At 34.7% G+C, this 14,200-nt stretch overlaps 1 non-coding gene across 1 annotated transcript; it reads right to left on the bottom strand.

The window, feature by feature from the left end:
* Positions 1–12,679: 12,679 nt before the first annotated feature.
* On the bottom strand, positions 12,680–12,786 carry LOC148763613 (small nucleolar RNA R71). Its single transcript, XR_016025673.1, has one exon. It is a non-coding gene; the product is annotated as a small nucleolar RNA R71 (small nucleolar RNA).
* Between the last annotated feature and the right edge of the window lie 1,414 nt (positions 12,787–14,200).

Raw genomic sequence — 14,200 nt, 5'->3', positions numbered from 1 at the left:
TTGAGTCAGCTAGGCAAGCCTATTCCTGAACATGAATTAATAAAAAGACTGCTTAGGAGTCTACCAAAAAACTTGAAGCCTAAAGTGACTGCCATTAGAGAGGCTAAAGATTTGAACATCATCACACTTGATGAGATTTGTGGTTCTCTTCTCACTTATGAGCTGGAGCTTAAGGAAGAAGAAGAAGAAGACTGAAGGGAAGTAAAGGAAAAGAAAAAAGTATTGCACTTAAAGCCATCATCCTTGAAGAAGAGCTGGAAGAGCTTTCTTGTGATGATGATGAAGAATTAGCTCTGGTTGCAAGAAAATTCAGAAAGCTAATGAGCAGAAGAAACTGAAGGCTAGCTAGAAGAGGTTTCAGGAAAGACCAAGGTGCTTCATGGAAAATAAGGAACAAAAATGACTCCAACAAAAAGGAAGAGATGATCTGCTATAAATGCAAAAAACCTGGTCACTTCAAATCCAAGTGTCCATTGCTAAAAGATGAAACTTCTAAGAAAAATAAGAAATCCAAGAAAGCAATGGTGGCAACTGCATGGTCAGACAGTGACATATCAAGCTCTAAAACTGATGATGAAAAATCTGAAGAAAGAGCAAACATCTGTTTAATGGCACAAGAGGATGAAACAGAGGTATCCTCATCCCCCTGCATTAATTCTTATGATGATTTATAAAATGAGTATGAGTGCCTTTATGATGAATTTGAAAAACCTTTTTTAAAATACAAATCATTGAAGAAAAAGGCTGCATTACTTGAAAATGATTTGGAACAAATCAAATAAGAATTTACTTCTGGTTTTGAGCAAAGAAATATTTTGCAAGTTAAGTTAGAACACTCAAAAACAGACTTTGAGGTTTTAAAACAAGAGCTGGAAAACAAATCTGAAGCTTTGCAAATAATTCTTGATGAAAACACAACTCTTAAATATTTGAAAAATGAATCTTCAAAAAGAGATGTATGCCACTAAAAAATGGTCATTTATCATATGAGTGTTTTAAGAAAAGAATAGTACAGAGAGTTAAGAAAATCTAGGTTCTTAAAGGATCCTTTGTTGCAACTAACACTCAAGGACCCATCGAAGTATGGATACTTATAAAGAAAAATTGAAATTCTGTCTTGTAGGTTGAGCTGGACTTAAAGGAGGCATGATCTAGACCTTAACTCAAGAAGAAACAGCCTTGGTACTTGGATGGTGGCTGTTTACGGTACATGACAGGACATGAAATGCTGTTTGCTTAGCTGGATAAGAGAAAGGGAGGAATCGTATCCTTTGGAGATGATTCAAAAGGTAGAATCCATGGTATAGGTATGGTTGGTAAGAATTTCCAGACTCAAATCAGTCATGTGTTATTGGTTAAAGGCTTAAAACATAATTTAATAAGTATTAGTCAATTATGTGATAAAGGATTTAAAGTATGTTTTGATTCAACTAAGTGTGTAGTGATAGATGTGAGTACAAATAAAATCTCATTTATAGGAAAAAGATTGAAGAATATGTATGTGATTTTTCTTGAAGATCTTGAAGTAAATAGTGAAGTATGTCTTGTTGCAAATGCTGAAAATGATAGCTGGTTATGGCATAGAAGATTAGGACATGTAAGTTTACATACTATGTCAAAATTGATTAGAAAGAATTTAGTAGTTGGGTTGTCGGATTTACAATTTGAAAAGGATGAAATATGTGATGCTTGCCAACTAGGAAAACAAGTTAGAACATCCTTTAAGACCAAGAAGATAGTGTCAACATCTAGACCTCTTGAATTGTTACACATTGATCTACTTGGTCTAATAAGCACAACTAGCTTAGGAGGAAAATCTTATGGCTTTGTAATAGTTGATGACTATTCTAGATATACTTGAGTGTATTTTCTTGCTCATAAGAATGATGCTCTACAAGCATTCTTAAGTCATTGTAAGAAAGTAGTAAATGAAAAAGGACTAGCCATAGTTAGCATAAGGATTGATCATGGAGGAGAATTTGAAAATGATGAGTTTGAAAAATTTTGCAATGAAAAGGGGTTGGATCACAATTTTTCTGCACCTAGAACACCCCAGCAAAATAGAGTTGTAGAGAGGAAAAACCCAACCTTAAAAGAAATGGCTAGGACCATGCTATGTGAGAACAACCTACCTAAATATCTTTGGGCTGAGGCAGTAAATACAACAGCTTATAGTCTTAATAGAGTCTCAATAAGACTCTTGATTTCAAAGACTCCATATGAACTTTATAAAGGTAGGAAACCAAATATTTCTCACCTTAGGAGTTTTGGCTATAAATGCTTTGTATTAAACAATGGAAAACAGCCCCTAGGGAAGTTTGATGCAAAGAGTGATGAAGCAATATTTTTAGGATATGCATTAAACTCAAAGGCCTATAGAGTTTTTGATGAGTCAAATGCTTTACAAAAAGAAGTTCATGATGATGATGATGATGTAGAAGTTCTAGAAAAACAAATGGAGGAAATGAACTTAGAAAATAACAAAAATAATGAAGAAAGCTCACCTAGAAGAGAAAATGAAACTCCACCTCTAGAAAATCTATAAAGAGCAGAAAATTAGCATGATGATCTACCAAGGAGTTGGAGATTTGTAAGAGATCACCCACAAGACCAAATAATAAGTGACATTTCACAAGGACTTAAAACTAGGAAAGCAACTAGAGAAACTTGTGAGTTTTTAGCTTTTATATCTCAAATTGAACCTAAAAACTTTGAAGAAGATAAAAAAGAAGAAAGTTGGATAATGGCCATGCAAGAAGAACTTGATCAATTCACAAGGAGTCGTGTATGGTCATTGGTACCTAGACCTTCAAATCACCTTATTGTTGGTACAAAATGGATATTTAGAAATAAAGTAGATGAGCAAGGAAATGTAGTTAGAAATAAAGCTAGGTTGGTAGCAAAATGATACAACCAAGAAGAAGGAATTGATTATGATGAAACCTTTGCTCCTGTTGCTAGGATTGAAGCCATAAGGCTATTGCTAGCTTTTGAATGTTTCATGAATTTTAAATTGTTCCAAATGGATGTAAAAAATTCATTCTTAAATGGATTAATTCAAGAGGAAGTATATGTAGAACAACCACCTGGTTTTGAAGACTTTGAAAAATCTGATCATGTTTTCAAACTTCATAAAGCCTTGTATGGATTGAAACAAGCTTCTAGAGCTTGGTATGAGAGGCTTTCAAAATTTCTAGTTGAGAAAGGGTATGATAGAGGCAGCATCGATACTACATTGTTTATTAAGAGATATCTAAATGATTTAATTGTTGTGCAAATATATGTGGATGACATTGTATTTGGTGCAACTAATGAGGCTTTATGCAAGAACTTTGCAAAGGAAATGCAAGGTGAGTTTGAGATGAGCATGATAGGAGAGTTGAGGTACTTCCTTGGTCTTCAAATCAAACAAAGTGAGGAAGGAATCTTCATCAACCAAGAAAGATACACTCATGATATGCTCAAGAAATTTGATATGCTAAAGTTGAAATCAATTTCCACTCCAATGAGTCCATCCACCAAACTCGACTTAGATGAAAAAGGTAAGGATGTAGAACAAAAGCTCTATAGAGGTATGATCGGCTCTTTTCTCTACTTAACAGCAAGTAGACCAGATATTCAATTTAATGTGTGCTTGTGTGCTAGATTTCAGTCACAGCCTAAAGAAACAAACCTAACAACTGTTAAGAGATTTTTTAGATACCTCATAGACACTCAAGGACTAGGAATATGGTACTCTAGAGACTCAACTCTTATCTTAGTTGGATATTCAGATGTTGACTTTGCTGGTAGCAGAACTGAAAGGAAAAACACAAGTGGAACATGCCAATTTTTAGGAAACATGCTTGTGTCTTGGTCCAACAAGAAGCAAAATTCAATTGCTTTGTCAACAACCGAAGCAGAGTATGTATCACTAGGTAACTGCTGTGCACAAATCCTTTGGATCAAGCAACAATTAAAAGATTATGGAATAACTATGCATAATGTACCAATATACTGTGATAACACAAGTGCAATCAATATATCAAGAAACCCTGTGCAGCACTCTAGGACAAAGCACATTGAAATAAGACACCATTTTATTAGAGACCATGTAGTGAAAAATGATATTAAGATAGAATTTGTGAACACTTTACATCAATTAGCAGACATTTTTACCAAACCTCTGAATGAAGATAAATTTTGTGAGATTAGAAGAAATTTAAGGATGATTAGTATGAAGGAATTATAGGAAAACCTTTGGCTCTCACATAGAAAACAGAGTGCATTCAGTCGACTAAGGAAATCTTAGTTAACTAAGAGTGGTCTGACAACATTAAATAATAAGACTCAGTCAGTTTAGAGAAAAAATAGTAAAATGTGGTAAAAATTTGGGTTTACTAGGTGCAAAAAGAATGAAGAAATATTGCCAAAGATAAATAACCAAAAATTTAGAGGGAAATTTAAAATTATGAAGAAATAAAAGTAGGGCAGTACTTAAGGGAAGGTGAGCAGTTTTTTTGAGTAATAACTGCTGACTACCTCTTCTTTCCTCTCCCCTGAAACCCGTTGCTCTAAAAATAAAAACCTAAATCTTCCTGTTTGCCTCTGAAACCTACTTAGACCCTCAAAAATTTCTAGAACCAAAATGGCTAGAAAATCTGAGAATAAAAAGATATTAGAAAAGAAAAAAGGGAAAAGGCCAATGGAGGAAGGAACAGGAACAGAATGTCTGAAGAAGAACAGAAAATTATGCTTGCTTCGGTCAAAGAAATATCCGAGAAACTAAGAGAAAAGAAGCAAAAAACTGACAAGAAGAAAGAAAAAGAACCCTCACTTCACAAAGGTACCAGTTCTTCTTCTTTGAAGTTTAGAAATAAGTTGCATGAATATAGGTTCAAAAATATCGAGAATGCACCAATCTCTTGTGGAAAATTTATTGATTGGAAGAGTTTTAAGAAAAATATAGAAATCCAGACTAGTTTATCTGAGTACTTTTATGAACTGAAATTGAAAGGTTACATCACCTTTAAGAATAGGTTTTATGGTCCAAGTTTGGTTAAAGAATTCTATTCTGGTATTGCTTTGAAAGGAAAGGAATTAATAGATTCTGATGATTATGATGAAGATGGTTTGAATGTTTATCTGAATGGAAAAGAATTTATTATGACTACTGAAGATTTAGGAAACCTGCTGGAAATAGAATACAAAGAAAGAGAGTATGAGCTCCTTGAAAAATATGATCCATCCTCATTGTGGGAGATCATTATTGGAAGGAAAGAAAAATATTCTTCAAAAAGCAATTCAGGTCTGATAATCAGTTCTCAAATTAGGATTTTACACTATTTTACAGTAGCCAACATTCAAGGTAAAAGTGGAAGCCTTAGCTACATTAGCCTTCGGGACCTTTGGCTGATGGAGCATTACTTCAACGAGGTACCTCTGAATCTGGGAAGATTTATGATTGAAAAAATGAGAAGTGCCTGCAGACTTGATAAGGTTAATCTGTCGTATGGGAATTTAAGTACATCCCTTGTGCAAAAGAAGGGAATATGGGTAAAGAGGTATCATATGGACCTGGTAAAAACCAAAGATCAAGCTATATATTATGGGAGCTTGGTTAAAATGGGGTATATACTCGATGGGGAAAGATTCATTAAAACCCCCAAGACTGGTCCAAGAAAAGAACACAGCCTACCTGCTCAACCTGAAGAAGCCCCTTCCAAATTCTCAAATGAAATAATTTTTAATTTGCTCATGAGGATTGATGGAAAGTTGACTGACCAAGGAGAAAAGATACAAAAAATTGAAGAGAAAATCACTGAGTTGGAAAACAAGTTGAAAAAGAAGGAAAGCATTCCATCTGAACCGTGGCTGTAGACAACTCTGCAACATCTAGCATTGCACCAGCACAGCAAGGTGCTGAAGGTTCAGCTGAGCCAGCAAAAAAATTTGCTCCTCATGTTAAAAGTTCTGGCTTTCAAGCTGAAGGTTCCGCCTACAAGTTTGCCAGTTCTGTTATGCAAACTGAAGACTCTCCTTAAGGGGTTGATAAGCCAGCCAAGACATCCTTTCCTGAACCTCGAAGCAAAAATGATTCAAAACAAGGGACAAAAGTAGTTGGTTCAGGGATAGAGAAACAACAGGCCTCTCCTCCAAATTCAGAGAAAGTGTCCATTATGGATGTCTTCCACCAAATGGTTAAGGAGGGATAAGTTGAAAAAGACACTGCCAGGATAGAAACTCAAAAAGATGGTGAAGATGTAGGAAAAGGAAAGAAACCTGCATCAGCTAACAGAGTAAAGGCAAAAACAGAAAAAGCCAAAGCCACTACAGCACCACCAACTGAGGCAAAAACACCAACCAAAGGTAGGAAGACTATGGCAACCAAGATAGCTTTTCTCAAAAGAAGAAAGTCTTCTAGGTTGGTAGAGAAATCTAGACCAGTTTTAGCCTCTTCTCTTCAGAATCTAATCCCTGTCTCAGATAAGTCCTCACCAGAGTCCTCCCCTAGAAAGTCATCACCTCTCCGAGAGCCCTATCTTTTTCCTCTAAACCCTTTCTATGGCACTGAATCCTCACCCTTTGAGACATCAGATGAATAAAAGCCCCTTCCTTTGATGTTGACAAAAAGGGGGAGTAGAATGGGCGCAAGAACTAGAGAATGGGTGTAGGAACTAAAGAATGGGTGCAGGAATTAAAAAAAATTGTTAGGGTGGAGGAACCAAGAACCTAGAAAAAAAAAGAAAGTAGAATCAGGAGCAAGAACTTAGAAAAATAGGAGATAGGAAGCAAAATTATCCAGGGGCAATTTTGAAATACTTTTTAATTAACTGCTATTTGTGCCATGGTGGCACTTGAACACTTAAGTTTAATTTGTTGTTTATAGTGTTGTGTGTGAAAAGTGAATGCTGAAATGTCTATGTTGTTTAACTGTTACAAATTGAAGTCTGCTGATATTTTGTTATCTAGGTATTTTTACTGTCATGAACAAAATTTGCTGATGCTGTGCTGATACTGATGCTGATAAATGAATTTTGTTATGGCATTATGAATGATTTCTGTTCGTAAATAGATGTAGATGGGGGGCATAGTATATAAATTGAAACATAAATGATGTTGACAAAATCTAAAATCAATAAACTGTTGACAGCTGCTGGAACATTTATGAAAATCTGTCAACACTTACTGTTGTAAGTTTAATGATGATCTGCTAATACTTACGTGCTGCAAATCACTCCATATTGCTGCACATATGTACAATGTCATTTTATATATGACAAAAATAAAATTTGATGGAATAAAGTAAGCAAAATATGCACACACTTAAGGGGAGCATATACTTAGGGGGAGCAATCCCCATTTTTTACAGAATACTAAAAAAACTAAAAAGACACTATGCTGTCAATCAAGGAATGTTTTGTCATCATCAAAAAGGGGGAGATTGTTGGCTCCATTAGTTTTTGATGATAATAAAACATTTCCATTCATTTGTGTTTAATATCTTTACTTGAGTGTATAGGAAAATTAATATATGAAATTAATCATTTAACTCCTTAAAGAGTATATCGAAAGAAATAGAGGAATAAAAATAATAAGATGTAACTATATAACAAGGAGGAAGCCTATTGATGAAACAAGAAGAATATTGGTTGACCAAGTTTCAAATTGGAGGAATGGCAGGCTGAAGAGTTTGAGAAACAGAATCAACTTAGTCAACCAAGTCAGTCGACTAACTGCTCTTTGCCAGAATCTGCAACCAGAAACAAAACTAACTTAGTCGACCAAGTCAGTTGACTAAGAGTGTCACGACCCAAATTTCGAGCCATGACCGACGCAAGGGTCCAATGGATGTAATCCACTAAACCCAAGCAAGCCTATTATTTATCTTACTTATAATTCCATCTAATATCACTAAGTCATATTTCATAATTTTGAATCAAAATAGTGATATACATTGCCAACTCGTACTGGCATTACTCCTTAAAAATTTACATACAATGTCTACAACATGTATTCTAATAATTTACATTAAGTTCGTCTATACAAAACAAAATAACACTCGACTTCCAGCAGAGTGACTCGGATGAATATACAACTATCGAATGCCAAGACACATACCAAAAGATGGACACAGGTCTACAAGGACACCTCATCCTAGTTACCGGCTGCCTCGTGATCTGAAAACATGAATTTGAAAATGGTGAGTATAAATCCAGTTAGTGAACAAGGAAGGGAATAAGCAACAACAACAAGGGAGAATTTAAAATCATGATGCACTTGTTTCAAAACAATGCAATTTAATTCCATTCATATTAAAAACCCCTCATTTTAAACTTAACTCATTTAGTCTTAAATGTTGGAAGTCCATGCTCAGATATGGTAGCAATTGGACAAGATAGGAGACAAAACAGAAAGTTTTTCGCTGCAGCGAGAATGAATTTCGCTGCAACGAAAACAGAGCAACAAGAGAACATTTTCCCTCACTCAACAAAAAGTTATCTTGCTAAACTAACAAAATCAACATAAAACTCATGAAAATTCTCAAAGTACAATGTGTCAAATTTCAGATATATGTGAACCATATATCACATTCATGAGCTTTCATTTCATAAATCTAGATATGCATAGTTACATAGACAAACATCAATATCATCATAATCACTCTCGGCTCATGTACATCGCTCCACATCGTGCACATAGCCGACACCATCACGTGCATCCCCCCACATCTTGCACAATTAGTGCTATCGTGTACATCCCCTTATATCGTGCACACGAGCACTATCATCATCTATCTCTCACCCCACCATCATCACCAGCATGTACATTCTCCACATCGTGCACACACACGGTTACAGTCATTATATACAATATCATTCATCATGCACAACACACACACACACACATATATATATATATATATATATATATATATATATATATATATCATCATAATACAATAGTGCATGAATCCATAGCAATCACATATTACAACATAAAACCATTTTTCAAAAGCTTGTTCCCAAGGCACTTGTTTTCATGAAAAACTTGATAATTCATTCAAATGGGTGGCAATTACATTATATTTCCCAAAACAAGTTTTGAAGGCTGTCCACTCACAGGTGTCGAAAATCTGAATTTCGGGTACACTCGACTAATAGTCCTCAGGTGCAATTCCTTTGCCTTTTTCGGACGTCTCACTACCTTGAAAAATAACAAAGTTGAGGAATTTACTATTGTCCCTAAATTGATATAAATTAATTAAAATTACTAATGCTTGATATGTAAATGCAAAAATACGTCCGATTACTGCTTAATCGTGGTATCGATTAAATTCGACCGATCACCCGATTAATTGACGATTGTGTCCAAATCACCTCTAAATTAATCCATTTCTCCTCTAATACCTTAATTTACCACATACCATTTAAATAAAGCCAACTTCAGCATTAGAACCCTCACAGTTCCTTATAGAAAAATTCGGTCATTTGGTGCACTAGCACCGAAATTTTTTTCTACATAACCGTTTCACCTTAATTCATCATTTTCCAAGCCATTTTCCTTGAAATACAAACAATCCCCCATTGATATTCAGCCCTCATGGTTCGACCAACAAGGAACCCTAGAGAAATTGAATATTTCTTTTGTGTTTTTGTTCATAACCATGCTTAACTATCCCTAAACACTAACATAGTCTAAAATCAAATTATTCCAACAACAATTCCTCTTCCATACCCATTTTTCAGAATTGAATTCATCATGATAACTCAATATTCAACCATGGAAATCAAGAACAAAAGCATGGTTAAGCTAGGTATCAAGGAGAATTAAAGAAATTCTAACTTACCTAGTTTGTTTCCTTGATTTCTTCACTTTTTCTTTGAATTTTCACCTAGGTTTTCTTGTTTTTCCCTTTGTTCTTGTTTCTGGTTGCCAAGGCCGAATATGTTGAGAGAATTGGGGATTTAATGGGCTGATTTCTATAGAAAATAATAAAATAATCAAGCATGCCACGTGTCACATGCTTATTGGCCCAAAATTTTTTTAACTTTTTGACTTTTTCTTCTTAATTTTCCACCACAAATCTTCTGGTATTTATCCAATCCTACCACAATTAAAATCCCTTGGTCTTGACAAGTGCTGGGGTGAAAAATTTACTGATTTGCCCTCGGGGTGAAAAAATTATGATTTTACCCCTATACTCCGAAATGTACCAGAATCACATTATTTCTACTTTTCAACCTAAAATAACACTAATATTGATCAATATTAACCAAATGGGGTAAAAATCATTTTATAAAAATTCCCGTTTAGTCCTCTAGTGGCAAAATTACCATTTTGCCCTTGTACTCCAAAAATATCGAGAATCACAATTTTTCACTACTAAACATCATTTTATACTCCAATAATCATAATTATATTTCATATAATTATTCTTGGTCAAATGTGATCAAATCTTGGCTAAAAATCTCCATTTTATCATCAAATGGTAAAATGACCGTTTTGTCCCTAATCGGTTAATTTTCCTGATGGACTCCAAACTGGACCTTGAACTTCAAATCACTATTCTAAGCCATATCTGTGGATTTTAGAATTTTCAAATTCCTCTTAGAATTTCTATTTGAACTAGTTTAAGGCTCGATTTAACTTAGGGTTACCACTCGGTATAATACCGTCTTTTAATCGAGCTTGACAGGGTCTCACAAAGAGCTCTCTTCTGCAATTTGAACCAGAGCACTACAAGACAGAGTAATGGCTAGAACTCATCCTCAACTGTTTCCAACGGCCATAAACTGTCAAACTGCCATCAGAGCTGCATCTCCAAGTATAAAAGGGTCTTCCAACAATTAGAAACAAGTTTTTTAAAGCCTTGAATGAGATTTGAGCTATAGAAATAGAAAAACTAGAAATGCTTCACTGCATTTGTCTGTACTTAAACGCCTACCCTTTGCATTTGTATTTAGCACTCAATCTTGTACCACTCAAATCAACCAGTGATCATAGGTACTTTTTTTTACTACCTTCTTGTATTCTTAGAGTGAGGAAGTGACTCTAAGGGGTTATTAAAGCTTGGGATAGCTTGATTATTGTAAGTTGTGGTTAAGTCATGGAAAACCACTTTGGGTTTTAGTTGAGCCCATGAAAAACTAGTGTAAAAGGTTGTGGCTGAGCTTGGTAAAAGCCATTGTAAAGCTTGGTGAAAGTTGGTGAATTTCACCGGTGTTTAGTGAATTTGTGGAAAAATCCTTGGTTGGATAATCAAGGTAGTGGATGTAGGTCTTGGACCGAACCACTCTAAATTGCTGTGCATCTTATACTCTGTTTTAATTTTCTTAAGTTATGAAAATTAGTTTCCAATATTGTTAAGAGCCAAATTGTGCTATTCACCCCCCTTCTAGCACATATTATAGGGACCAATAGAGATAACTTTGATAAAACTATGGGTAATCATTGATTTGATGCAATCTATCTATAGCTAGCTGTTTTCCTTTAACTAGTTGTTTCTTTATTTAAATTGTTTTCATCATTTACATGCTTTTGTTTTGTTTAGTTTTTCTTTCATGTTTTTGCTTTAGGACTAGCAAAATGTTAAGCTTGTGGGTATGATAACTCCTGAAATAGAGTTATATTGTTGCATTTTGAGCATAGGAATTGGCTAAGTCCTTCATGTTTTGATGTGAAATTGTTACATTTTATTGGTTTCTTTTAAATTAGTTTCATTGCTTCAAGTAGTTGATTTTAATTAGATTTATGTTGAATAAGTAATTTTATTATGTTATTAACTTAGTTTGTTTGTTCTTACAAGGTGCAGGATCAAATGGCTTCAAAATGGAGAAGGAAACCGAAGTAAAGGCATCAAGACAGCAAGCTAGCATTGTAACACTATGTTGGTAATTCAAGCATAACTCTCACTATGGAGGTCCAAATAACATGATTTTTAAGGCATTGGAAAGCTAAGAGACAGGGATACAATTTTCATGTTTACCATTTTTCCCAGTTCAAATAAGATCATAGACAAAAATCTAAAAAAATATGGCAATGTGGCATTGGAAATCTGAGGCTGTGATGCCAAGAAAAGAATGCACTCATATAAAAACCCGAGAGTTGGGTGCCGTGGTGCCAGAAAATGGGGGCCACAACACTAGACAAACATCACAAAATGTTGCATTTTTGGGATTTTAATTCGAGGGTTTTTTGAGAAGTATTTAAAGGGCCTTTTTCAAAGGTTTTCATAAGGAGATAACAAGCAACTATTTTAAAGAAAAAGAGCCAAACACAAGGTAGATAAGCAAGAGAGCGGCAAACCAAATAAAGGGTAGTTGAAGAAAATAGATCGTTAAGAGACTATGCTATTCCTCTAGTACAAGGTATCCCATCAAGTATCGAAAGGCCAACCATTCAAGCAAATAATTTTGAAATCATGCCGACCATCATCACTATAATCTAGACATTAGTCCAATTTGGGGGTCTTTCGAATGACAACCCAAATGCCCACATATTTAATTTCAAGGAGATATGTGACACATTTAAGAACAACGGGGTCAAAGATGATGCCATCTGATTGAGATTATTTCCATTCGTATTGAGGAATAGAGCAAAAGTCTGGTTAAATTCATTTCCCACAAAATCAATCACAACATAGGATGACCTTGCCCAGAAGTTCCTTGTAAAATACTTTTCTCTAGCGAAAACAGCAAAAATGAGGAATGATATCACTTTGTTCATACAGTTTGATGGTAAGTCATTTTATGAAGCCTGGGATCAATATAAGAACCTACTTAGGCATTGCCCTCATCTTGGTTTTCTAAAGTGGCTTCAAGTGCTGACGTTTTACAATGGATTGCGTAGCCAAGTTCAAGATGCCATTGATGCAACTATTAAAGGAGCTCTTATGGGAAAGGCTATAGATGACGCAAACGACTTATTATAAGAGATGGTGTCAAATAATTACTAATGGCTTTCTGAGCAATTTGTACATAGGAGAGTTGTTGGAATTCATGAGGTTGATGCCATCATGGCAATAATTGTACAGGTAGCTGCTCCAACTAAAAAGTTTGATTGTTTTGATACTAATCCTGTTCAAAGTCCTTTTGTAGTGTGGGAATATTACCGAAATGGACACGCCAATGATGAGTGTCCAAGTAGTAGCATAGAAACAGTTCAATTTGCATGAGAGAGCAATCTACTTTTGTTGAAAGTTCATCCGCTGGACCTTAACCCCAATTCCGCAACCAAAATCTTTCAATGCCTTAGTGATTGGAATGACTTAAGCGTTGCATGGACAATCAGGCAGCATGTTTTCAAGCCATTGAAGATATGATGAAGTCATATGCTGAACATGTTAGCATGGACATGGCTACCTTCCCCACATTGCTCGCTGGTCCCACACTAGATGACAATGAAGATGCTATTGTGGAGGAGGATGATGATTGATGTTGTCTACAAAGTTTGGGGGAGTATTCTCTTTGTTTACTTTCAAGAACATTGGGGACAATGTTCATTTTAAGTTTGGGGAGAATTTTTATGCTTTCTTTTATTATATTGCATTTATGTTTTCAATTAGTATCAGTTAAAATCCTACTACGCAAGTATACATATCGAATAAATAGTATATTAGAAAGCAGAGAATCGATCTCACAGGGAATTGATCTAAAAATTTACTAAGTACTAAAATTAGAACAATTTAATCTTATCCAAACAATCAAACTCAAATAACTAAATTAATTAACTAAAACTAATTCAATTAAAAATTAAAGCAACAAAATAATTGGGTAAAAAGCAAATCAAACAAGCCTAGGATTACAATATCCCTCACATTTCATCTAAATCTTACCTCTCTTCCTTAACTTATTTCAATGGGTTGAATTGCTAACCTAGAGTCTTAAATTATTTATAAGGGTCTCTCGACTCATCTTATAAAAATATCTATTTTAACCAAAACACTATATCCCTATGTGAATTGAAATTAAAACAGATTCATTAAGTTCAGGCTCTAATCTAGCTACATATGGCTTATAGGTATATCCTTATCCTATAGGCAAAAAACTTAATATGATCATATGCTATCCCAATTTTAGTCTACTCTAAACTCCCTCTCCCAAGTTTGTTTAGGTTCCTAGATCAATTTAATTGGTGGCCAAATAATTAAAAGCATTAAGAGCAAATTGGAATAAACAATTCAATTCCCATTAAAAATAAGCAAGAAAGAGATTAAAAA

The sequence above is a fragment of the Theobroma cacao genome, chromosome 3 (genome assembly GCF_053813885.1).
Source record: "Theobroma cacao isolate CCN51 chromosome 3, ASM5381388v1, whole genome shotgun sequence".
Classification (NCBI taxonomy): domain Eukaryota; kingdom Viridiplantae; phylum Streptophyta; class Magnoliopsida; order Malvales; family Malvaceae; genus Theobroma; species Theobroma cacao.
This window is presented reverse-complemented; position numbering and strand designations above follow the sequence as displayed.